This window comes from Tiliqua scincoides, chromosome 2 (genome assembly GCF_035046505.1).
Source record: "Tiliqua scincoides isolate rTilSci1 chromosome 2, rTilSci1.hap2, whole genome shotgun sequence".
In the NCBI taxonomy this organism is placed as follows: domain Eukaryota; kingdom Metazoa; phylum Chordata; class Lepidosauria; order Squamata; family Scincidae; genus Tiliqua; species Tiliqua scincoides.
The window spans coordinates 207021098-207045088 of NC_089822.1; the positions used below are offsets into that span (position 1 = coordinate 207021098).

The following is a 23991-nucleotide window of genomic DNA, read 5'->3' on the forward strand; positions in this document are numbered from 1 at the left end:
CAGTGCTCAAGATTATTTCTGCCAAGTAGAAATGAACACCCAACAAGTTAATTCTTTGGTCATTTTCCCCATACCAAAATTAATTTTAGGAAAAGTAAAATGGTGAAAACTATCTACAAAGTAAAAAAGAAAACTTAAACCACAATTTAAATGTATAAGTTCTTCAGATATGGTAATTTTGTAAGATAACTGTTAATTGTATTAGTTTCTGAAGAAATATTCCTATACTTGTAGTGTCTCTGCTCCTAAAAACCTTACATAATAAGAACATAAGAACAGCCCCACTGGATCAGGCCATAGGCCCATCTAGTCCAGCTTCCTGTATCTCACAGTGGCCCACCAAATGTCCCAGGGAGCACACCAGATAACAAGAGACCTGCATCCTGGTGCCCTCCCTTGCATCTGGCCTTCTGACATAGCCCATTTCTAAAATCAGGAGGTTGCACATACACATAATGGCTTGTAACCCGTAATGGATTTTTCCTCCAGAAACCTGTTCAATCCCCTTTTAAAGGCATCCAGGCCAGATGCGATCACCACATCCTGTGGCAAGGAGTTCCACAGACCAACCACACACTGAGTAAAGAAACATTTTCTTTTGTCTGTCCTAACTCTTCCAACACTCAGTTTTAGTGGATGTCCCCTGGTTCTTTGCAACAAATGCTTATCAAGCAGAGTTTATGTATAACAGAGTGGGAGAGCAAGTGTTTAATGGATGGAAACAGTCTGTGTAGGTGAGGGACCTAAGCATAAACTAAACATAACAGAGCAGTTTAAACAATCTGCTGTCCAGACTATGTTTTGCAGACTCAGGAGAGGTGCTAGTTCAAGTGACTGTGATTTTGATCTGCAAGTTAAACCTGACTCCAGCTGGGGGTGGGAGAGGCTCTTCCAAGTGTCCTGGTGATAGCAGTTTGAAAGGAGTCAGCATTTGGGTGAAATGGCTGGGATGGATCAGAGGATACATTTTAAGAGTTACTTATCAAAACGACAAAGCCCCAAACCAGGCAAAACAGATATAAGCTTTTGCCTACTTGTGAGCCTGAAATCCAGATAGCTTAGGATTCCTGTTGTCAGTCTTGATATTCTTATTATCGCACCCCCTTTCTTTTTTGCTCATAGCTGACCTAGCTGTGCTCTAGCAATTGTTAAGTTATACTTGTTAGTAGAACTGAAGAATTAAAGCAGCTACCTACACAGCAAAGTCAATTTGCTGTCAATTGATTTTTGATGAGAACTTTACTGGGACAAAAAAAGAACTACAGCCCTTGTTACACACAGGCAGAAAACAAGAGAGGCAAAGATCTCAGTCTAAACAAGGCAGGATAGAGCAACCTTGGCAGTAGGGATCAACTGCCTCTATTGGTGGAGGCCAACTTGTACACACTTGCTGAACACACACACACACACACACGCAGGGTGGCTCAGCTCACGTGCTGTCATTCTTCCAGCATATTTGAAAAATTTGAGACTGATGCCTTTGTGCTACTTCGTAACATGTCTTGGAAGAGCTGCGATTGATGAATGATGTAATGAGTATGGCAGCAATTGTTAACTACTGTGCCATGGATGGTCCACAGGTGTGCCACAGGAGCTTGGGGAGGGTCATTTATTAGTAGGGCAATTGGAGGATTTGATTCCCCTACTAACAGCATAGTGTGCCTTGTCAATAGTTAAAAACTGATAGTGTGCCTTGACAATTTTATTGCCTTGTCAGTGTGCTGGGAGATGAAAAAAGCTGAAAATTGCTGGGTTATGGTCTATGTGCCTAGCATGTTCTGGAAAAAAGAATATTATCTTAAAATTAAGGCAATTCCTCACACAATAAGCATTAACATTTCTTTTCTGCCCATCCTCTATCATTAGCCTGTTGATGACTCCCTATCACTAATTCCCAGATGACCTCTCCTAATGGCTTCATATTGAATAGATGTCAAATAGCATGAGGGATAGAATTGAACCTTATGTCACTCCACACATGGAATGCCAGGATGCTGAACAAACATTACCCAGCACCACCTTCTGGGATCTGTCATCCAGAAAGGAGCAGAACCATCCCAAGATGGTGCCTCCAAGCCCCAACCCAGCCAATGGACCCAGAAGGACACCATCATTAATGGTGTCAAGAGCTGCTGAGAGATCCAGCAGAACTAACACGGATGTACTCACCCTGTACAGTCCCCGCTTTATTTCATCAACCAAAGCAACCATGGCCGTTCTCCATCCTGAACCCTAGCCTGAAGCCAGATTGAAATGGATCCAGCTAATTCCCTTCCTCCAAGACCCACTAGAGCTAAGACCAGCTCAATCACTTTGCCCAAAAATGGTATACTTGAAACTAGTCAGAAGTTGTGCAAAATGATAGGATCTAGGGAGAATTTCTTCAGAAGGCGGCAAACCTCTGCCTGATTCCAATTAAGTAAATAGCCCACACTTCCTGCCCCAATGAGGCAGCAGCAATGGGAAATGCACCCTCCCCTCCCCCCACACCCAGTGCCCTCAATCCTGATCTGATGGCCCTTTGTTATTAAATCCCCGGCTCTTCAATTCAAACCTTCTCTGCACGATGCCCCATCCCTAAATTGCTTAATAGCCCAGCCCTAACTAACTTTCCATTACTAATCCAGCCATGCCAATGGGGTGCACACTATATCCTGCAGTGGGGGAGGGCAGTCACAGAGGCCTCTTCAAGATAAGGGAACAAATATTCCTTTTCCTTGGGGCTGCATTGTGGCTACATTCGCGCTGGAAAGGTAGTTAAAATTGAGCTGTAAGTACGTGTTCTGTAATAAAAAGGAAGAGCTCACTCTCCCTCTTAGCCAAAAGCTCTTTTGTCCTGATCCAACTGGCATTTTTCAGATGTAATAACACTTCGATTAGATTTCAATCTGCAATACATTCTAGACTGGCCCACCAATGTACTAATAATCTTCATTTTGTTCCTGGATTTTTGATCACAGCAGTAGCCAAATGCAGCCTTAATACAAGCGTCAAGACTTGTCATGCAGAGCCAATTTATTTGAACTGGACTGTTTGGCTCAATTGCAATAGAACGACTTGTGGTTAAGTGATGGATCTCAGGTTTCATGAACAGCCAGCATGAGATTGTAATCTACCAACCAGCAAGACTGAGTTCTCTTTGGCCACAGTAGATTCTGGTATGCGTCTTGCACCTCTTTTTAGTTCTTGTTTCCTTCATGACTTTTGTAATGACAGTTTGGAGGCCGGCAACATGATGAGTTAAAGCTTGAAAATCAAGAATGAAGTCAGTGACTCCAGGATGCTGCTCAGGAAGCAGCCCGTGCAGATAACAATGAGCACAATACATATACAAAATGTAAAACGTATACTTGCTTAGCTTTGCAAGAAAGAAAGAAACCTTTAAATGAGGAAAAGGAGCCCCTGGGAGTATTATTCTGATGTCTCATCTATTTGCTGAAAATGCATCCACTGGATCAGGTTGGTGTTCCACAACCATGACAGTGACGTGATCTTGAATAATATTTAAACCACAAACCAAATATTTATTTGGGCTATTAGAGGACTTCCACTTGCAGATGCCTTGGACCAGAGCCAATCCCAGGACATTTAGGCCAAGGATATACACAGACTTTCTGTTCTGTGTGATCCAGTTGGCCCACGTCTTTATGTAAGGGTTACGTTCTGGAGTATAAAGCCAAAATTGCGTACAGTTGAAACTTTTAAATCTAACAAATACACACACTCTCTTTAAGAACTAAAAGTACAGTAAGAGAGATGTACATCAACTGAGGGAATAGCAGCTTCATTCTCTCATTTCAGGCTCACTCTGGGGGCATAAACAGAGTACGTTGAATGATAGGCAGAAAATGATTGTTGCTTTTCTCTGACTTTTTGGGGGGGGAGAGTGCATATTGGTGCACTTGAATTGGTGCAAGTCAATCATACACAAGATGTTTTCTGACTGTACTTTTGAAAGGAACTATCTGGATGTTTCAGAAATAAAATAGGCAGGTTAAAAGGATTCAGAGACTGGTAAATCCCAGAGAAACCACTTGTGTCCATCTTTTTCCAACAAAGTATTTTACTCTCATATTTTCAGCAGTAAAAGTACTGTGTTTCTGTAGAGTTTCTACGATCTTTTCCAGGGAGATTAACCTACAGCTGCTCAGCTTTGCTTTGCTCCTATATTGAGAAGAAAGAAGCAGCTATCTCACATACCCTTGCACTGAGGGAGCATGAATAGAAGATGTTGCTTTTGTCAAAGGGTGTTCTACCCATTTCTCCCAAGATCATCATCTCCAGTTACTCTGTGTTCCTGAGTTTCTGTACTGTCTCTTTTCAATCAATCAATCAATCAAACAATCAAACAATCAAATCAAATCAAACTTCTATCTCATCACACTATTTCAGAGAGCTTTTATTGCTCTCCGTGGCATGCTTGAAACAACAGCTGAATCTTCCCTTGGTAATAAAATATTACACTACAGCAGGTTAAGTATAAACCTTAAAATAGGATATCAGAGGTACAGTAGTGAATTGCTAGCAAATATAACTGATGGGGAGGGAGAAGCCAAAAATAAAAAGATATGTAAAAAACCAGAAACAGATACAGGCTTGAATGACAGCTGTCTCACACTTGCTCGCTATCCAGGCACGAACTGAGCCTTCAGGAAGAATGCATGCTTTTCAGCCACCCCACAACAGATGTGTTCAGGCTATGCCTGGAAAAGATATCTACACACAAATCAACATCTGAACTCCGCTAAACAGCTTTATTTTGAGGAGGGCGGAATGCATGGCTGGCTCATCCATGAAATGAGTGATACAGCTTGTATCAAAATGCTGGAGCTGCATTGATCAGCTTCCCTGTCCACTAACCCTACCACTTCTTCACGTGGTCCCTTTGAACAAATCAGGAAGTGCACTTTCTGGACTATGCAAAACGGAAGTGAAATGACTGAGTAGGAAAGTAGATTGCTTCTCCCAATGCCTCCCAAAATTGTGTGGAAGGCAACAATTCATTCCCTATGCACACTCCTTCCTCATGTGGTCCCCTTAATTGAAACAGGAAGTATAGGACACACTCAGAGCTCCCATCATGTTTTGCTTTTCTGGTTTTGTGCAAAAGAAAGAGCAAGGTGAAGAGGCAAGGGGTGAATGGGCACATGACAACAGAATACATTGTGCTGTCCCTGGGGGAGTGCTTGTGCCCTGGCCTCCTGCAGGGGCATTCCTGGGGCTTGCACTGCCCTGGAGCCAGAAAGTTGGTTGGAAACCTGCTTGAGAAGGAACAGGGGTGGCAGTCACATTGCGAAAACTTCACATATAGGCTGATGGGTTCTGAGCTGTCTGTGACAGATCAGGAGAGAGATCTTGGAGTGGTGGTGGACAAGTCGATGAAAGTGTCGACCCAGTGTGCGGCAGCAGTAAAGGAGGCCAATTCTATGCTTGGGATCATTAGAAAAGGTATTGAGAACAAAACGGCTATTATTATATTGCCGTTGTACAAATCGATGGTAAGGCCACACCTGGAGTATTGTGTCCAGTTCTGGTCGCCACATCTCAAAAAGGACATAGTGGAAATGGAGGAGGTGCAAAAGAGAGCGACTAAGATGATTACTGGGCTAGGGCACCTTCCTTATGAGTAAAGGCTACGGTGTTTGGGCCTTTTCAGCCTAGAAAAGAGACACCTGAGGGGGGACATGATTGAGACAAACAAAATTATGCATGGGAAGGATAAAGTGGATAGAGAAATGCTGTTTACACTCTCACATAACACCAGAACCAGGGGACATCCACTAAAATTGAGTGTTGGGAGAGTTAGAACAGACAAAAGAAAATATTTCTTTACGCAGCGTGTGGTTGGTCTGTGGAACTCTTTGCCACAGGATGTGGTGATGGCATTTGGCCTGGATGCCTTTGGGGATTGGACAAGTTTCTGGAAGAAAAATCCATTACAGGTTACAAGCCATGATGTGTATGTACAACCTCCTGATTTTAGAAATGGGTTATGTCAGAATGCCAGATGCAAGGGAGGGCACCAGGATGAGGTCTCTTGTTACCTGGTGTGCTCCCTGGGGCATTTGGTGGGCTGCTGTGAGATACAGGAAGCTGGACTAGATGGGCCTATGGCCTGATCCAGTGGGGTTGTTCTTATGTTCTTATGAAGCTACTGCAGCCTTCCTCTAAACCCGGAAATGGCGTCATGGCATCACTTGACGTCATGATGCAGTGTGATGTCATGATGTCACTGCCCCAGGTAGTGCTGCCCATCGCTATGCCACTGCTGGCTAGCTCCTTCCAATTTCCTCTTAGAATAGGAGGGCCTTGTTTAAAGGAAAGGGATGTGATTCAGCTTCTGGGCTGCAGCAGACTACACTAGGTAGTAATTTAATGGAGATTAGGGGAATATCACTCCCTGGGAAAGGTGATTTTCTCAGGAGAATGGACAATGGGTGACAATCACAGGGGAGATTAAGGGCCCAATCCTATCCAGTTTTCCAGTGCTGGTGCAGCCATACCAATGGGGCATGAACTGCATCCTGTGGTGATGAGGCAGTCACAGAGGCCTCCTCAAGGAATTGGAACATTTATTCCCTTACCTTGGGGCTGCATTGCAGCTGCACCAGTGCTGGAAAGTTGGATAGGATTGGGCCCTCAGGCAGTTTTAGCCACCAGGGAATGAAAGTGTTAGTCTGCCTGCAATTATTTTTCTGAACCTATAGGTTATAGGTCTAGTGCAGGGGTGCTCAAACTTTCAACTTTAGGGATGCTGGACATTTAACAAGTGTATAGAAGAGAGAATTGCAGCAGGTGCAACTTGTCATCCCACAGATGACAAGCTGCACCTGCTGAAATTCTCTCTTCTATACACTTGTTAAAGGTCCAGAATCCCTAAAGTTGAAAGTTTGAGCACTCCTGGTCTAGTGTAAGAGTGAATTTTTAACTAAGTCTTCACTTAAGTTTATGAACTGACTTTTCTCTAGCTAAGCCTACACTGTGGCCCATTCTAAGTGTATACCTAATACTAGCTTTTTCTTATGCAATTATGGAATTAGCCTGGGTTTCTGGCTGGGTTAGACTGCAGTCAATCAAGCCTTCAGTGCTATAGCAGAGCTGAAAAGCAGTATGTTCCTTGGGGGCTGGAAAGGGTAAAATGTTCTGAGGTGCTACCCATGCAGCAGAAATTATATAGGTTTACACAGAACCACATCGATAGGCACTGGCATAGCTAGAGGGGGGTGGGGCACTAGGTTTTGCAGGGAGCCTCCCCGCAGCATGCAAGCTGCCCCTCCCCTTGGGAGCCATTTGCCTCTGTTCCCCCCCCAAATGGCTCCAGAGGGGAGAGGAGGAGCCACTTGCACGCTGTGGTGAGGCTAAACAGAGGCGAATGGCTCCCAAGGGGAAGGGGAGGCATGCTGCAGGGAGGCTCCCTGCAAAACTTAGTGCCCCGCCCCCTCAAGCTACATCAGCATTGATATGCCTTGTTCATTTGTGCCTGTCAGCATTTATCCAGATGGCTGTGTTGCTACATGCACATCACCCACCCATTTGATTGGCCTTTGTAGTGAGATCAGAGTCACAAAAGTAAGAGGCACTGTAGGGTGACAGTAGGGTCTACTGTCTACTGTGTGGAAGCTGCACTACCATGCCATCAGAGAAGAAGCGCCTATCATTGTATCCAAGGAGGTTTCGCTGCTCTGGAATACAACAGAGACCTCTGACAGCCCTTACACTGTGTTGAGTTTTTCTCCCCTCAATATGGTGAAAAGAGAAGGATATGGCAGCTGCTGAGTCAAGAAGCAGCAGCTGTCACTTTTCTCTAAATGAGATGGCAGAAATGAAAAGAGACAAATTCCTTGCCTTCTCGAGGCCCCTTTCGTCTACTCATCTGAGTAGACGAAAGGGGCCTCGAGAAGGCAAGGAATTTGTCTCTTTTCATTTCTTTGGGGGCAATAGATAAGCTGATGTCTTAGGGGCCCTTTCCTTGTATGCCAGACTGGGTATATGGATTGCATTCAGAGAATACTCCTTTAGCACCTCACCCATTGTGGGAACTATGGGGTGGTGAAGGCAGAAACACAAATACATGTGGCAGTCTTTTTGTGTAGCTGAGTGAGACTTACTGTGAGAAGCTTGTTTCTTTAACAGACCTGTTCATTAGGGGCTAACTGATAATATCTGTTAGTAGATGCTAAGCAGTTGTTCAGAGTACAGAAACTCTACCCCCTCCCAAAGTTGGTAAGCATGAATGTTATCCATGGATCATAATGGATAGAAACATCCCCCCAGTAGTGGATCATCCACTAGAGGCCCATATCAGGCTTATTGGAGGGTTGTAATGCTGTCAACAGTAGAGACTGAGGCCAACACAGTACTAGAGGCAGAGGGCTTCTGAATCAGTTCAAAGATGCATTATTTCTTTTAAATGAACACAAGTTCTTTGGCCAGTTACCTTGGATAATAAATTGTTTGGAAAGTTGCCTGGAGAGTCAGTGGTTATATATGCCATTCAGCCAATCCAATTCAGAGTGGCATTGAGAAGCTCAGTTTTATTAATACAAGCAGAGTGCACTGATAACCCCAAAGGGAAGGACAGAAGGCCAATGCATGTGGCTAAAGACTGAGCAATGCATCAAAAGCATCACCGTCTTTGAAAGGCATGCATTCTTCAGTACCCTTTACAGAGGGATTCCTTTGTATGGGATGAAACTGAGACCCTTCACCTGTCCAACATATGGTTTGACATTTAGCACAACAATTCAAATTCCTGACAACATCTGATATGTGTAACCACAATGAGAATGCTCTTGTCATTCACTTTGCCAGATTTTAAGTCGGACCTGGAGGACCATATATAAAGCTGAACCAAACAGGGTCTGATCTCTGCTTGGACTGCAAGGCATGCGTTTCCAGCCATCTTTTACTGTCTCTCATCATTCATTCTGGAGGCCAACACTACTGTTTCTTTTTAAGGTGAAGGTGATATGACAGAGGTGTTATTTCCCATGGGGAATACACACATTTCTTTGGTCCCATTGCCAACTCCGGACAAGAAGGGCTCGCAGAGTTCTACAAAGGCCTGCAAAACCTGGCACAGAGACAACAGAAAGAGCAAATGGAGACAGTGATAGGCAGAGGCATCATTAGGATTTGAGCTCATTGTGTCACCCCCATGATGGACCTCCTCCCACACCAGACCATACAGAATAAATTACAGTATCATATGCATAACCTAAAATGCAGTGGCATCACTAGGACTGGTGTAACCCCCATTCACTATTTATTTATTTATTTATTACATAACAGTACATGCCGTTCCACAAATCACTAACCCCCCCAAAAAACAAAACCTGGTGGCCAACTTGATGACATTCACACAACTGGACAAGGGCCCAGTCCTAACCAGTGTGCGCTGCCTCACCGCCAGTGCATACTGTTGCAAGCATGCCGTAAGGCATGTTTGCGGGCCCTAGTGCTGGTGGAGCACCTAGTGCTGGCAGAGCTTCAGAGCTCCTTTGCTCGGTGATCGCACAGATTGCCAGGCAGTGGAGAGGTAGGTGGGGTCATGGGGAGAGGCGGGGAGGAGGTGTTCTGGGGTGTTCTGGGGTAGGGTAGGGTAGGGGGAGGTGGAGGAAAGGTGGGAACAGGGAAGGGAGGGGGCGTGCCGGGGAGGGAGCAGGGCTTCGCTCCACTGGATCCTGAGCCTCCATGTTGGGCTGTCTGCCCAACATGCAAACTCTAAATTCTGCAAACTCTAAACCCTCAGATTGTCATAGAACTGAGTAGCTCCATTGCGGGGCTACTTGCTTCACCCGGAGGAAGGGGACGAAAGTAGATGCAGCGGCAGCCATTTTCGGCACTGCAGGTCCATACGCTGGGCAACTCCGGATTGGGCTGCCTGAGTTCTGGTACTGATACAAGGAAATAAGAGCTAACTCATACTCACACATTATTGGTTCTCTGCTGTGTCACAACAACACCTCATAGGCTCTTGGAACAATCAGTCACATTGGTCATTTTTGAGTGAAGAAAATCTACTTTTTGTTACAGTTGTGTTTTCCTTTTGTAGTTATTTGTCCATAACTTTTCAGTAGAATACAAATATTTAAATGTGGATTTTTTTTTCTTGCATTCTGCATTAAATTACACATCAAATAGTATAGAACATGACAGTATTATTCAAAAATACCAAGACTTCACAGTTTTGCTAGTAGTTGTGTCACCCCGCTCAGGGTGCTTCACCCTGCGCGGTCTGCACCTCCCTAGTGATGCCACTGATGATAGGATAGGCATATACATTAGATATAGTGATGTTTCTTTTATACTACCTTTAATATTCTCGAAAACCTATCTCCAGCAACACATGGAGAATGCTGCAAGGAAATGTATGAAGTTCCTTTTTATGTTATTTTATAGCATTCTCAGCTCCTGAGTACCTATAATTAATACTGCAGTTGGATTATATAAAAAACAAAATAAAAAAGAGTGAAAAAAGGCCAAAAAAATTATAGAAAAATATTGGGTCTACCCTCTATATACCTATAAAGTTCTACAAAAATTAATATCATTTGTGCCAGCAGGCAGTTACCCCTTACCTCTTTTTTAAACAAAAAAATACAAAAAATACAAAAATCTTCAACCTTATATAAAATTGAAGACGTAGGTATCAATTTGTAGAACAAGATAAGATTATATATGATTCAAAACCTCTTGCAGTATATTCTCATTGGGCATGTATTATTTTTTAAAAAAACTGATTATGGTTGTTCTGTTTTTGTTTGTTGTCAGGAATGGAGTGTGAGGTCAACTACATAGGGCACTGGCCAAGGGCCCACATCCATTAGGGGATCCATCAGACTGGGTAAAACCTTGAACCATCAGTATCACTGGAAGTACCCAGTGTGCCATCTGGGTAGGGGGCACCATTTGGGGGCTTTTTCCCAACCTGGTGCTGGCATTTACAACCCATTTTAGACAGTTTGTCCTATGATAGAAAGGCAGAGTACAAATATCTAAAATAATGCATACATACATACATATCAGGAGACCAAGAACTGTTCATTGCAAAGATTTCAAAATAAACATAACAGGTTCCAAATGTCATGAACAATATTGTTGTGGTTGTTTTTGTTTTTTTTTAAAAAGGATGTGTTTTCTCTACCTACATTAGTTGTAAGATTATACATTAGTTTATATTGAAAAGCCAAGGAGTCAGCAAGCATAATTTTAGAGGCTAAGATCCAAAATACTGAAGATCAAAAAGCACCGAAAGACATATATGTGAACCAAGGCGGAAATAATAGAAAGTTTGCAGGTTAGAACTGATAGGCATTGTGTGTGGTCAGGCACACAGCACTTTGTTGTACTCTTTCAAGTATTATCCACTGATCCCTGTCATGTGTAGTCAATTCATTGAAAAGACAGGCTACAGAGAGCATAGGATTTGAAGGCAGAGGCTTTTCACAGCGAGGTCATCAGCTCAAATCTGGATCAAGTCAATACATGCCAGGAGTAATTGTGGTTGCTGGCTGTACCACAGACTCCACAAAATCAGTGGGTGGTCTTAGAAACATTCCTAGGGAACACATGTAACCATCACGGTCCCCCATTCCCCCAACCGACTGGTCTTAGCAGGGATGCTGATATCTTTAGCTCATGTCTACTCTACAGGAGTCTGTCCAGGGCAGGACGACCAAATAATACTAGGGACTATAGGAGCATGTGGAGGAGGACAGAGAAGAGCCTCGCTCTACAGCACCTGTTTAGGAATTCTGCAGTTGACTTTGCTGGCACTAAATTAAGAGAGTGACAATGTCCAAAACACTTTCCAAAATTCAGTGCTCCTTAGCATTTTCTTTTGGTTTGAATTGTCATTGTAAACCACCTTGCTTACCTCTGCTTGCATGGGGAAAGGTGGGGTGCAGAGATTTTAAAATAAATAAAATAATGATTTAAAGAGCTCAACTTTTCCATAGAGAGCTATAATCCTCTAACTCTCAGGTCACAAATGATCAGTACAAGCTTTCAATTGGTGAGATTTCTTCTAAAACCCCAGTTCTATCTCCCCTCCTGATCTGAAACATGAAAGTTATACTGTATTTTCTTTTAATCAAAAAACGTTCCCCCTTCTTATCTGTACTCCCCCATGGTTCCTGTTGTAACTGGAATGGCAGCAGTGGACATGGGAGGCTTTGTCAGAGAAAGTATTTTAATGAGGATTAGAGGTGGGGTGGGGGAGAGACGAGGGAATCTTCTGCTGTCTGTTTCTTGTCAAAAGATTTCAGCTCAAAGTGCTCTAAAATTATGGTCTGGGGTTTGGAGGTGGTCTTTGTGGACCATTCTGTGCACCTTTTATGTTCTTAAGAAATGCCCTTTTCTTTGGTACATGTTATCCCTGTCTGACCTTTGACCTTTCTAGAATGACTTATGCCTTAGTGCACCTCTCTGTTCTGAAATGTCTCAAAAATCCGGGGATAAGATTTTTTTTTTTTTGGACAAGGTTATTGGCCTGGTTCCTATGAAGTCCTGGGAGCAAGGCTGGGTAAGACCAAGGCACTGGTGCCTCCTTTACAAGCTTTCTTCTCACATACATTTTCAAAGCTGTTAACTGGTGTGCAGAAATGTGCTTCTCTTCTAGTTCTCTTATTCTGGCCACATTTTAGACAGGCACAGGGAGAGCCCTATGTGATACACCACCCTTGACCTGCCATCACCACACACACACGCCCCCTTCAAACCCAGGTAGAAGAATCCACTCCTTACTTCTTTTCTTCCCAGGCAACCCTTTTCCACAAAACAGGAAGTGTGGGGATTGTGAGGAAGGAGCAAGGTGAGTCGATAGGAATGCAGATTATTTGTTTTTGGGCGTAGATGGTGGCATCAGCTTCTCTACCCACGCATGTCCCTCCTTTCTTGCATGGCCCCTTTAAGCACACTTGCTTGCTGAATGCGCTTAACATGAACAATGTCATTCCTATCATGGACAGGCCAGTGGTGGACATGTGCTGGCAGTGGGGTGGGAACATACCATGGGTTATTATTCCAGTGCTCAAAACTGGCTTCACTGGGGGGGGGGGGTATGTCTCTATTTCTCAGCCAGTGATGTAACAGGCAAAAATCATTTTATGCATTTTTCCTTATGAACTTTGCTTTGAAATTGAGATGCACATTATCTTCCTCTCCCAAGCATCATAAACTTCTTGGGTTGCCAGTGTGATCCTCCTCATCAGATAGTGAACTAAAAACAGAAGTAAATAATTCAGTCCACAAGAGGTTTCTGTAGAACTGATTCAAGACAGTGAACTAGTCCAGCAGTAAGAATCCAAATGAGCTCTGCTGCTCCCCAAACTAACACAAGTGAGTGTCCATTTACCCAAAATGCTCTGAGGTTTATTCAGCCTTATGGATAGGGTTGCAGACTTACTGCCCAATCCTAATCACCACCATCCCACCCTCCCGCTGGTGCAGCCCTGCTAAAAACAGGCACACTGTATCCAGTGGAAGGGGGGTGGCAGATCAGGAGGATTCACAGGAGAATTAAATCCCCTGACCCATTTGTAAGCCACTCCACAATGGTTCTCCTCAGATTTGCAACAGCAATTTCCAAGGAGAGAAATGGGACAGGGAGGCTGCTGTCACAGGGAATAGGATTCGGCACATGCCATTGCTGGAGATGGTTTACAAACCCTTATATTTGGATGTTAGGAAACCATCAACTAGTGTTGTTCATAAGAACCAATAAGACACAGGATCTGTCTGTTCATGTCTATGGGTGGGCTGGTAATGGAATCAGCAGACCTGTCTTTTGGATTACTTGCTTTCTTGTTGTGTGGGTATGACTTCAGAATAAAAACACTTCCAGAGCACAATCCTAATCAATTTTCCAGCACTGACTTAGCTGCAATGCAGTCCCAAGGTATAGTAGCAAACATGCCCTTACCTTGAGGAGGCCCCATTGACTGCCTCCCCAGTGTAGGATGCAGTGCACGCCACATTGGCACAGCTATGCCAGTGCTAGAAAGTTTGTTAGGATTGCACCCCCAATGTCTTAGGGCTGCTCCAGATGCTATAGGAAAAACACATTCCTGTTTTGTGTTCTAATGCAAATGCCACAAAGTGTGAATGGGAAATGTATGTGTGAAAAATGTGAATTAAAGAATATGTCTGGGAGTATGAATGGTTGAGGCTCCCATGTGGTTGTTTACTGGAGGCTTTCAGATATGGGACTCTCCTTCATGTATTACATGACAGACCACTGGAAAACTGTGTTTCCAGCAAGATGTGAAACTTCCCTCAGTCTCTTTGATAATAACATTTAATAATAATTATATAAATTCTAAAAAGTTACAAGAATGATTGTGTTCTTTAAGGGGATGTCTGTTTGCAGCTTCCAGCTGATCCTCCATTTCACCTCAAAGTTCTTACCAAAATCCATTTCAGGAAAGATGTGTCCAACTCCTTGGTGTATCTTTTTGTCACTCATTTCTCTGTACTAGCTAGGTCTTTGACATGAAGAACTTGAAATAGGCACACACTGTGGTGGCCTCCCCTCCTTGAAGAGGCCTTCTGTAATCCCTATGGGTCTGTATTTAGAGGAAGAGAAGCTCTAAGAATCCAGAAACTAAGATTTGTAATAAATCTTACTTTCTACTATAAACAGCCTCTGAGAAGCTGTCACCAGATGCCGAAGAGAGAAAGGTGGATGCTTTGGGAAAGATAGTAAATGATGGATGTCCTGTTTTGCAGCTAACTTGCATTGTGGTTACAGTAGGAGAATCACATGACCAACTATTTTGTGTCCACCATAAAATTTCCCACATGGTGGATACAACCCTAATGAGAACTGGCAACCTATAGTCCTTGGTCACATGGTTAGTCAAGAATTACCACGTGTTTGCAACAGCTTGGCAATCCAGAGGAGTGGGATAGGATAATACTAGGCTCACCTATGTCTAGCAACTACATATGACTGAATCTCCATGCAAGTAGAGCCACCATATGCCGTACATTTAGGTGACTAAACTATAATAAGCGGTTGAGTTATTACATAACCCAGAGAACTCTGTTCTGGAGACCATGAAGTTGCTTGCCTTACAATATAATTCTATGCGTGTCTATTCAGATGTAAGTCCAATAAGGCTTACTCCCAGAAAAGTGTGTATAGGACTGTAATCTCATATTGTTTCCATGGTGTGTTCACTTAATGCATGGAATGATTCTGTTCAGCAACCCTAAGGGGAATGTATTATAGAGTTAGCAGGAACCCTAAAAAATTCTAGTTTAATTCCATGATGCGAAACAGGACCATCCAGAATCCAGGTCCTCATATATCAATTCACAAATGTTTGCCCTCCCTATCTCTATCTCAATACAGAGAAATTTTTGAAAAAGTCTGCAATACAGTCTTCCATTCCTAAATGCTGCATGCCATATTTCCCTCATAAAAGCCGCTCCAGCATGTTTTTCCTCTTGGATTGTGTGAGAGTGCCATTTTCCATGTCATTTTTGTAAACACAAATATGCATGTGCCTAGGGTACTCATACATCAGATCTGCCCTTTGAAATGAACAAGAGGTAGCATTTAATGACATCAGATACAACCCAATTGGTTATGTGAGGGAATTTAAAAAACCAGATTTTGTGATCATTGTGTGACAAATGCAATATTTATAGTGAGGGGCAGCATAAGAACATAAGAACAACCCTACTGGATCAGGCCTTAGCCCATCTAGTCCAGCTTCCTGTATCTCACAGCGGCCCACCAAATGCCCCAGGGAGCACACCAGATAACAAGAGACCTGCATCCTGGTGCCCTCCCTTGCATCTGGCATTCTGACATAGCCCATTTCTAACATCAGGAGGTTGCGCATACACATCATGGCTTGTAACCCGTAATGGATTTTTCCTCCAGAAACTTGTCCAATCCCCTTTTAAAGGCATCCAGGCCAGATGCCGTCACCACATCCTGTGGCAAAGAGTTCCACAGACCAACCACACGCTGAGTAAAGAAATATTTTCTTTTGTCTGTTCTAACTCTCCCAACACTCAATTTTAGTGGATGTCCCCTGGTTCTGGTATTATGTGAGAGTGTAAAGAGCATCTCTCTATCCACTTTATCCTTCCCATGAATAATTTTGTATGTCTCAATCATGTCCCTCCTCAGGCGTCTCTTTTCTAGGCTGAAGAGGCCCAAACGCCGTAGCCTTTCCTCATAAGGAAGGTGCCCCAGCCCAGCAATCATCTTAGTCGCTCTCTTTTGCACCTTTTCCATTTCCACTATGTCCTTTCCATTTCCACCAGTAGAACAAAATGGAGGGATCAATCAGGATGATAGCCTATATTCCCTGATTTGGAAGGAAACATCATCATAGTCAAGGATTGATCATGGGATGGCTAGATGTTCCTTCTTTTCCTTGATTCTGGATTGTTACTCTAAAACATGGTTCCAGTCCACAGATCCTCAGGTGTAGCAATGGGCTGCACACATGCTGCTCTGTAAAAGTGTTTGCTCATGCACAATACTGGACAGATAGTTAGAACTGTCAGCTGTGAGATCACCAACTACTGGAGTCATCTGCCACTTTAAAGACATTATCAGCACAGTTAAAATTGACAGTGGTGATGATCAGTTTGGTGCCCTGGACTTGGTCTGACTCTAATAATCCAGCTTTAGGAGCCAAACCTGGGGGGGGGGGATCCAGTAAACACAGCAGCACATGCACCATCATTTGACATATGTATAAGGACATATGTAGGTCCTTATCTAGCAGGGATCTGTGTTTCCACATGCAGATTGCCCTCATTTGGTCATATGGCTTCAATCATGTAGTCACCTCTGTCATAGGCTGCTGTCAAATTCAAATTACTGAAAGGAATTACCAGCTGCTTGGAGGTGACTCCAGCTCTATGAAGGAATTACCATCTCATTTTTGATCAGCAACTCAGTAGTTTGTGTGCCAGTAGAATCCTAGTATCATTGTACATAGAATCCAGGCTATGTATGTCCTCGATTTCTAGAACTGAGAAATTACAAGACCTGACATGACAGGTCAAAGTTCAATTGTAACGGTAGTAATATTATTATTAAACCAGAAATATGGCAAGCAATTTATTAGATTAACAACTCAATCCTAACTAAATTCCCATGCAGTGATACAGCGGTGCCAGCACAGGCTATGCTGTATCCTGCAGGGAATTTTGGCTCCTGAAGGTCTCCTTGGGGTAAGGGGACATTGGTCCCCTTGCCCCAGGGTAAATCCCAGCAGTCACAAAGAGTCAACCTGAACCTGCGCCAGTGGTATCACTGGCGCAGTTCTGAGTTGATCCATCCAGGTGGATCAGGCCTGGGAAGGGAGTAATATGATAGCACTGCTGATCCTACCCCCTGCCCCATCTTTTCCCTCTTCCATCCACTCCTACTCCTTGCCATCCCTGCACTGAACTTACCTGGTTTGGTGGGCATCCAAGGCACTGTAAGGCTCCAGCCTTCCCACCAGCATGCCTGCTAATAGTGCTGTCACAAAGTGCTTTATGGTGCTGTTGCAACAGCATTTTCCTCTGGCACAGCACATCCATAATATTGGGCTGTTAATAAAATGTCCCTACTGGAAATGAACACTCTAAAAAAGCCTTTCATGGTAGCAATATACCAATGGTAGCAAATAATTGTACTTAATTACGGGTAGTTCAGGGGGATCTCTCTCATTCAGAGGGCTTAGTAGCCTGGCAAAGGCAGATAAAATAAAACAGAATACAAAGACTGGTGTTCTTGGTGTCAAATGGAGCAGCCTGTGACCAACAGGATAACCAAAGTAATAAATTCTTTCAGCAAATATGTAGTCTGTAAAACACTTCAGAATTTTTGGTGCAAATTGTACATATTAGATTGGTGAAACCACAGGGATTCCCAACCCTGAATATGGAAAGTCTTAGCCTTAGCATCAAACCTACTGAATCCAAAGAAAGGCATTAGTGGAGACAGCAATAAAAATAGGCTTAGTCAGGAAGTGCCTATTATATGACAAACTGATGGGCAAGCAATATTGATCTCAGTGCTTTCTTTTATTAGAATGTCTTGGGAAAAGGATAATTGAAGCGCAGAGCTCTTTGTGGGGGGCAGGACTGGTTTGGGGGGCATGATTGATTTATATGGTACATGTGCAACTCACTTCAAAGAGCTAAAAGTTAGCAAACATTTAACTGCAGCGTTATCATAGCCATGTGAAGTAGGTTCTGCAGAGAGAGTGACTTGCCCACTGCCACCTAGTGAGATACACCTAGGGGAAGGCTGATTCACATCTGCCTTGCATATATCAGTATCTGCAGTGCAAAACTGGGCGACTAGTGCTCCAAACACTCAAGGAAACATACTGGAGAGCTACAGTTTCTTTCTTGGCGCATGTCCTTGACTGTTTTCGAGATGTTTTAGAGACTCTTTTTCACTTGTTACAAAGCTAAGAACTACAATCACCAATGGCAAACATACTGGTCATAAGAAGAATGGTTATGTTTTTAGCAGGAATTTGAACAAGAGTTTTACATAGCCAAAATCATATTCTAGCCTTTGCACCATACTGGTTCCCCCTGGGACCCATAGCTCTAGAAAGGTTCTGCACATGCTTTGAGTCTTCCCATCCTTCCTGTGACGAACAGTAAATGCAACAAGGATAAGAATGCAAGTTTGGGAGTCATTCCTACCTTCTCTTAGGAGCTGCAATTCATCATCTACTACCTTCAGTAGGCTTGTTTCCAGTCCTGAAGAGCCAAAAGCAGGAAAAGAATCTGGCAGGAATTTAGGGGTTATAGCAAAAAGGGGGTGACTTTTAACTGAATAAATGGTCCACTAGTATTGCCTTTCATGGGACCCAAACTGACTCTCTACAGTACTGCTAAGGCAAAAGCTTATAAAATAGCCCTATATACCCTTCACATGTGCCTATTTTAGATTTACAGTATCTAACTCTGTCTTGTACTATACACCATAATACACCAAGTTATTAATTTTATTTGAACATGAGAACCAATTTTCTTGTTTTGTGACTAGGGGCGCAATCCTAACTCACTTTCCAGCACCGACATAAGGGCAATTCAGCTCTGAGATAAGGGAACAAACATTCCTTTACTTTGAGGAGGCCTCCGTGAGTGCCGTCCAACTGCAGGATGCAGCACCTGCCCCACTGGCACAGCTATACCAGTGTTGGAAAGTTGGTTAGGACTGCGCCCTAGATCTAGATCTAGAACTTTGCTAAAAGATAACTGTGATTTGAGATTCTGATGACTATTTAAAGAACGATGGCACAAAGATGCCAATCTGTGCAATTTAATAGCCTGATCCTACCTTTACACATAAGAAGTTACAATAAACATATGTATCTATTGTACTTCCACCTGATAAATGAGAGAACATTAAGTATTGCATACAAATTCAGTAGTCTAAATAGGTTCTTTTGTACATTGTTACATGTGTACAACAACTCTATCAATTTTGGTAGAAATATTCTTGAGTCATAACACAATACAGGATAATAAAATTTATAATGTAAAACAAAAAAGAAATATTTCAATATTATTTTAAAATCTACATAGTATTAAATACTGTACTACTATAAAAAATAGTGTACTACTCACCTCTCTAAAACAATCCTAGTACATATACTGACTGATTTCCAATAATAGAATATTCTTCTATTTTCTACCCCACAATTCTGTCTCAAAACCGACAGGATCTTCTGCATTAGAGCTTGGTATACAAACACCTGAAGATTACAAAGAGACTCCAAAGTGAGGGTGGAGTGAACAGGCCATGATGTCATTCAGAGACAGCCTCCATTCATAAAAATCAGCAAAAGCTGCTAGTTAGCAAACCATCTGTCCAGCCTTATTCCCAGCCCCTAACTTCAGTATGCATTGAGAACTGATGACATCTTGTGGTGAATTGTTTGTTTGTCCAGTCAGGTTTTCAAATTTCTCAGATCTCATGGCTCTGCAAATTAGCCTTTGCTCACAATAACTAATTTTTTTCTTTTTAATCCTATGATACCATAATCAACAATGCACCAGCATTCAAAATCCACATGTTACTCAGGTTATTCAAACAGTTCAGTGTATTTAATTAAATGAAACAAGATTTAATTAACTGAAACCTCAAAATATATTCAGTTACTTGTTTTACTACTGGGATAACAAAGATAAAGATTATGAAAGGTAAATACAGGAGACAATTGATTTCCAGTCTTCTAGAATGATGGCACCTTGGGGGACCATGGCTGAGGCATATAAAAGTATGCATGGAATGGACAGAGGGAAGTTCTTTTCCCACTCACACAACACCAGAACCAGGGGATATCCACTAAAACTGACTGGTGGGACAGTTAGAACAGCTTTGCAGTCCGATGCAGGGGATAAGATCTGGCAGAGGAGGCTTCCACACTCACTCCCATCCTGCCCTCCTCCTAACCCGGAATGCTTCCCCCCACCCCCAAAAAACCATACTGCTGCCCGGCAGTGCTACTCACCCCTGGCGGCTGTGCAGAGTCTTCTTTCCAGCACTGAGGCCAGTGCCAGCACTCCTTGCTCTCTGGGTGCCGTAAACATGCTTTACGGCATGTTTGTGACACCCAGCTGGGCAGTACGCTCATACCGCTGGTGCTGTGAAGCTCAGGATTGGACTCTCAGACTCTGCTATTTCTCCTTTTCCCAGCTTGTGCCTCATCTCCTCTTTTTGTTTGCTTTGCCCTTTACTCCCTTCTTCTATTTTGGATAAAGTAGATATATGCCTTTCTTGTAACTCATGCCTTTCCCTCATGCCATAATATGCAGTTGAAGCCGTATGCAGGTGGCTACTAAGATGCTGCTGCATGCTACTAATGTACTTGCACTGGAAAATATTGTTTAGATATACACTGTTCAAACACATTTACTTTCAGGATGTTCTCTGTAACTACAAATGAAAATTTCAATTTTTTAAAATAAGCAGTTGGAGAACCTAAAGAATTAAAATAAAGCAAAACAACAATTTCACTGCCTAGGAGAGCCTTCAGTTGTATTGGGAACTAGAACACAGCTATGTGAATACCTGAACGAATGTCATATTTAGATGTTCAGCTCAGCTATATTCTTTCCATCCTTTCAACTTAACTACTGAGGTCTTGTACAGGGATGAATAACATGATGGGTATATATGAATATGCAGCTCCTGTAAAATAAATGAAAATCAATATTATTCTTTAAAATAAATACTGTAATTCTTGTTTAGCATGGTGCTTTTGACTGACTGGCTCACAATCTGATCATATTCATGTTTAGTTGGAAGTAAGGTCCTCTGAATTGAGTGAGCCTTACTCCCATGGAAGTGTATACAGGATTGCAGCCTCAGTTTGTAAAGCACTTTTGTAAGCATTTTGAGAGCCCTTGATAGAAAATACTATCTAATGTACAGATGTCAACCTTTGAGAAGAAACACATTTCAAAGCAAAGCTGGTGATGAAAAGGAAAAGTATTTTTAAACTGTACTACCATCACTTTTCTGATGGCTCTTCATGGCTTCCGAGGATTTAAAATTTTCCTTTATCTCTTCCATTGGATCCACCCACGAAATTCACCCGCAGTACTGTACGTACTGTTTCCCCAGCTCTGTTATTAACTACTTCAGCCACAAGGGGTCACACCTCTCTTATATTTTAGTAGTTCTCCAACTGCCTCAGACTTCTCAAATCAACACTCTCTTGTTGATGATTTCCTTTCCTATACTTTACATTGCCTCTAATCTAACACTCCGTATTTGCACTGCACTCTTATTCAGAATCACAGGTATAATCTGACCAGTATAAAAGTGAATAAATGAATTTATTTTTTATTCACACTATCATACATACTCAATGTTATATGCCACATCTGAAGAAGGATATAGTGTAAATGGAAAAGGTGCAAAAGAAAGCAACCAAACTGGGCTGGGGCACCTTCCCTATGAGGAAAGGCTGCAGCGTATGGTCCTCTTCAGTCTAGAAAAGAGGCACCTGAGGGGGAAATGACTGAGAAATACAAAATCATGCAGCGGATTGACAGAGTGGATCGAAAGACACTCTTTTCCCTCTCGCATAACACCAGAACCAGGGGACATCCACGAAACTTGAGTGTTGGGAGAGTTCGGACAGACAGAAGAAAATATTTCTTTACCCATCGTGTAATTAGTTTGTGGAACTCCTTGCCATCGGATGTAGTGATGGCATCTTGCCTGGATGCCTTTAAGAGGGGATTGGACAAATTTCTGGAGGAAAAGTTCATTACGGTTTACAAGTTATAGTAGGTATGTGTAAGCTCTTGATTTTAGAGGCAAGCTGCCTCTGATTGCCAGATGCAGGGAAGGGCACTGGGACACAGATTGTGTCTGTTGTCTTGTGTGCTTCCTGGGGCATTTGGTGGGCCACTGTGAGATACAGGAAGTTGGACAAGATGGGCCCTTGGCCTGATCCAGCGGGGCTCTTCTTATTATAAACCAAAACATTAATTACTACAGGTTGAATACCTGTTATCTGGACAGAGATGGGAAGGTGTCTGGATTTTGGATTTGTCTGGATTTTGGAATAACTGCATAAAAATAAGGAGAAATTCTTTCTCTTTTCACTATTAGGTCTGGGAGCTCTTTTCACTAGGGCAGGAGGTCTGGTCTAGAGGGTAGAGCCTCCGTTAGCCCAAAGATGGCTTGTACAACCAACAAGATGCACAAAGATGCATGTTCCTTATTTTTATGCAGTTATCCATCCAAAAATGGATGGATAAATGGATGGATAAACAAAAAACAAAAACATTTCGTCAGAGATGTCTGGAGAATTTTTAGCCTGAAATCATTATTATTAACAGTATTTATTAACAGTATTTATATACCGCTTTTCAACTAAAAGTTCACAAAGCGGTTTACAGAGAAAAATCAAATAACTAATGGCTCTCTGTCCCAAAAGGGCTCACAATCTAAAAAGATGCAAAAGAACACCAGCAGACAGCCACTAGAAAAGATACTGCTGGGGTGACACTGCAGTAAGGTTATTGCCACCTAAATCCAATGAGAAAAAAGAGTTCCCAAAGATTGGAATGAAACACAAGAATGGGTTTTGCCTGATAGCCTAACAAGGGTTAATGAATACTGTATTCAGTACACCAGATGAACAGAGGATAGGTTCTGCTTCTCAGACTGAGCAAAAACATAGTCCAACATTATGAGCCTTTCATGTCACTTGAAAAGAAACCCCATCATATAGCAATACATCATACCACCAATCCCAAACTATTATCAAGTAGCACTACATTCCATCTCTACATAACTCACAGCAGCAGGAAGGGCCATGCTGAACAAGTGTTTGTTTCATGCAATAGGAAATTCAAATACAACACAGGAATTAAAAATATAATAATGTAATGTAGGCAAAGTTGTCCTTTTAGGGGAACCTGAAGTCTAGCATATGCTGACAACCAGTTTACATATTTTGATAAGCCTGAATCAGAGGAAGAGATCCTGGCATGTTCCAATTTCTAACACTGTGACAAAAACATATCTAATGGAGTTTTCTCTTGTCTAGAATGGAGCAGTTAGTAATCTAGTTAGGAAATCCAACAAGATACCAACTCCTAATAACCAGTTGGTATATTTTGCTCAACAGGATCAAAGAGGGAGATAACATTCCAGGCAGATCTTGACATGTAGCTGTTTATCATCACCTGTCAGGCTGGCGCAAATGCAACTAATTTAGGGCACAATCCTAACCAGGTCTCAGAAGTAAGTCCTAATTTGTTCAATGGGGCTTACTCTCAGGAAAGCGTGCCTAGGATTGCAGCCTCTGGTTCTTATTACCTCTAGCTCAGTGGGAGATATAAGTGCTTAATGTAGAAAATAGCAGGTTCAATCACTGGGGACCCCAGTTAGAAGGAGCTCAGACAGCAGTGTGGAGAAAGTCAAGGCTTCTGCTTGAGACCTTGGAGAGCTGCTGCTAGTCAGAATGGACAGGATTATACTGG

General features: G+C 42.6%; 1 protein-coding gene across 1 annotated transcript in view; it reads right to left on the reverse strand.

Moving 5' to 3' along the window:
- Positions 1 to 19667, reverse strand: part of LOC136641997 (semaphorin-3D-like) — a 56099-nt gene extending 36432 nt beyond the window's left edge. Inside the window, exon 1 of the mRNA XM_066618156.1 lies at positions 19612 to 19667. The gene's annotated coding sequence lies outside the window, so the exon portion shown is untranslated. The remainder of the gene's footprint in view (positions 1 to 19611) is intronic.
- Positions 19668 to 23991: the final 4324 nt, after the last annotated feature.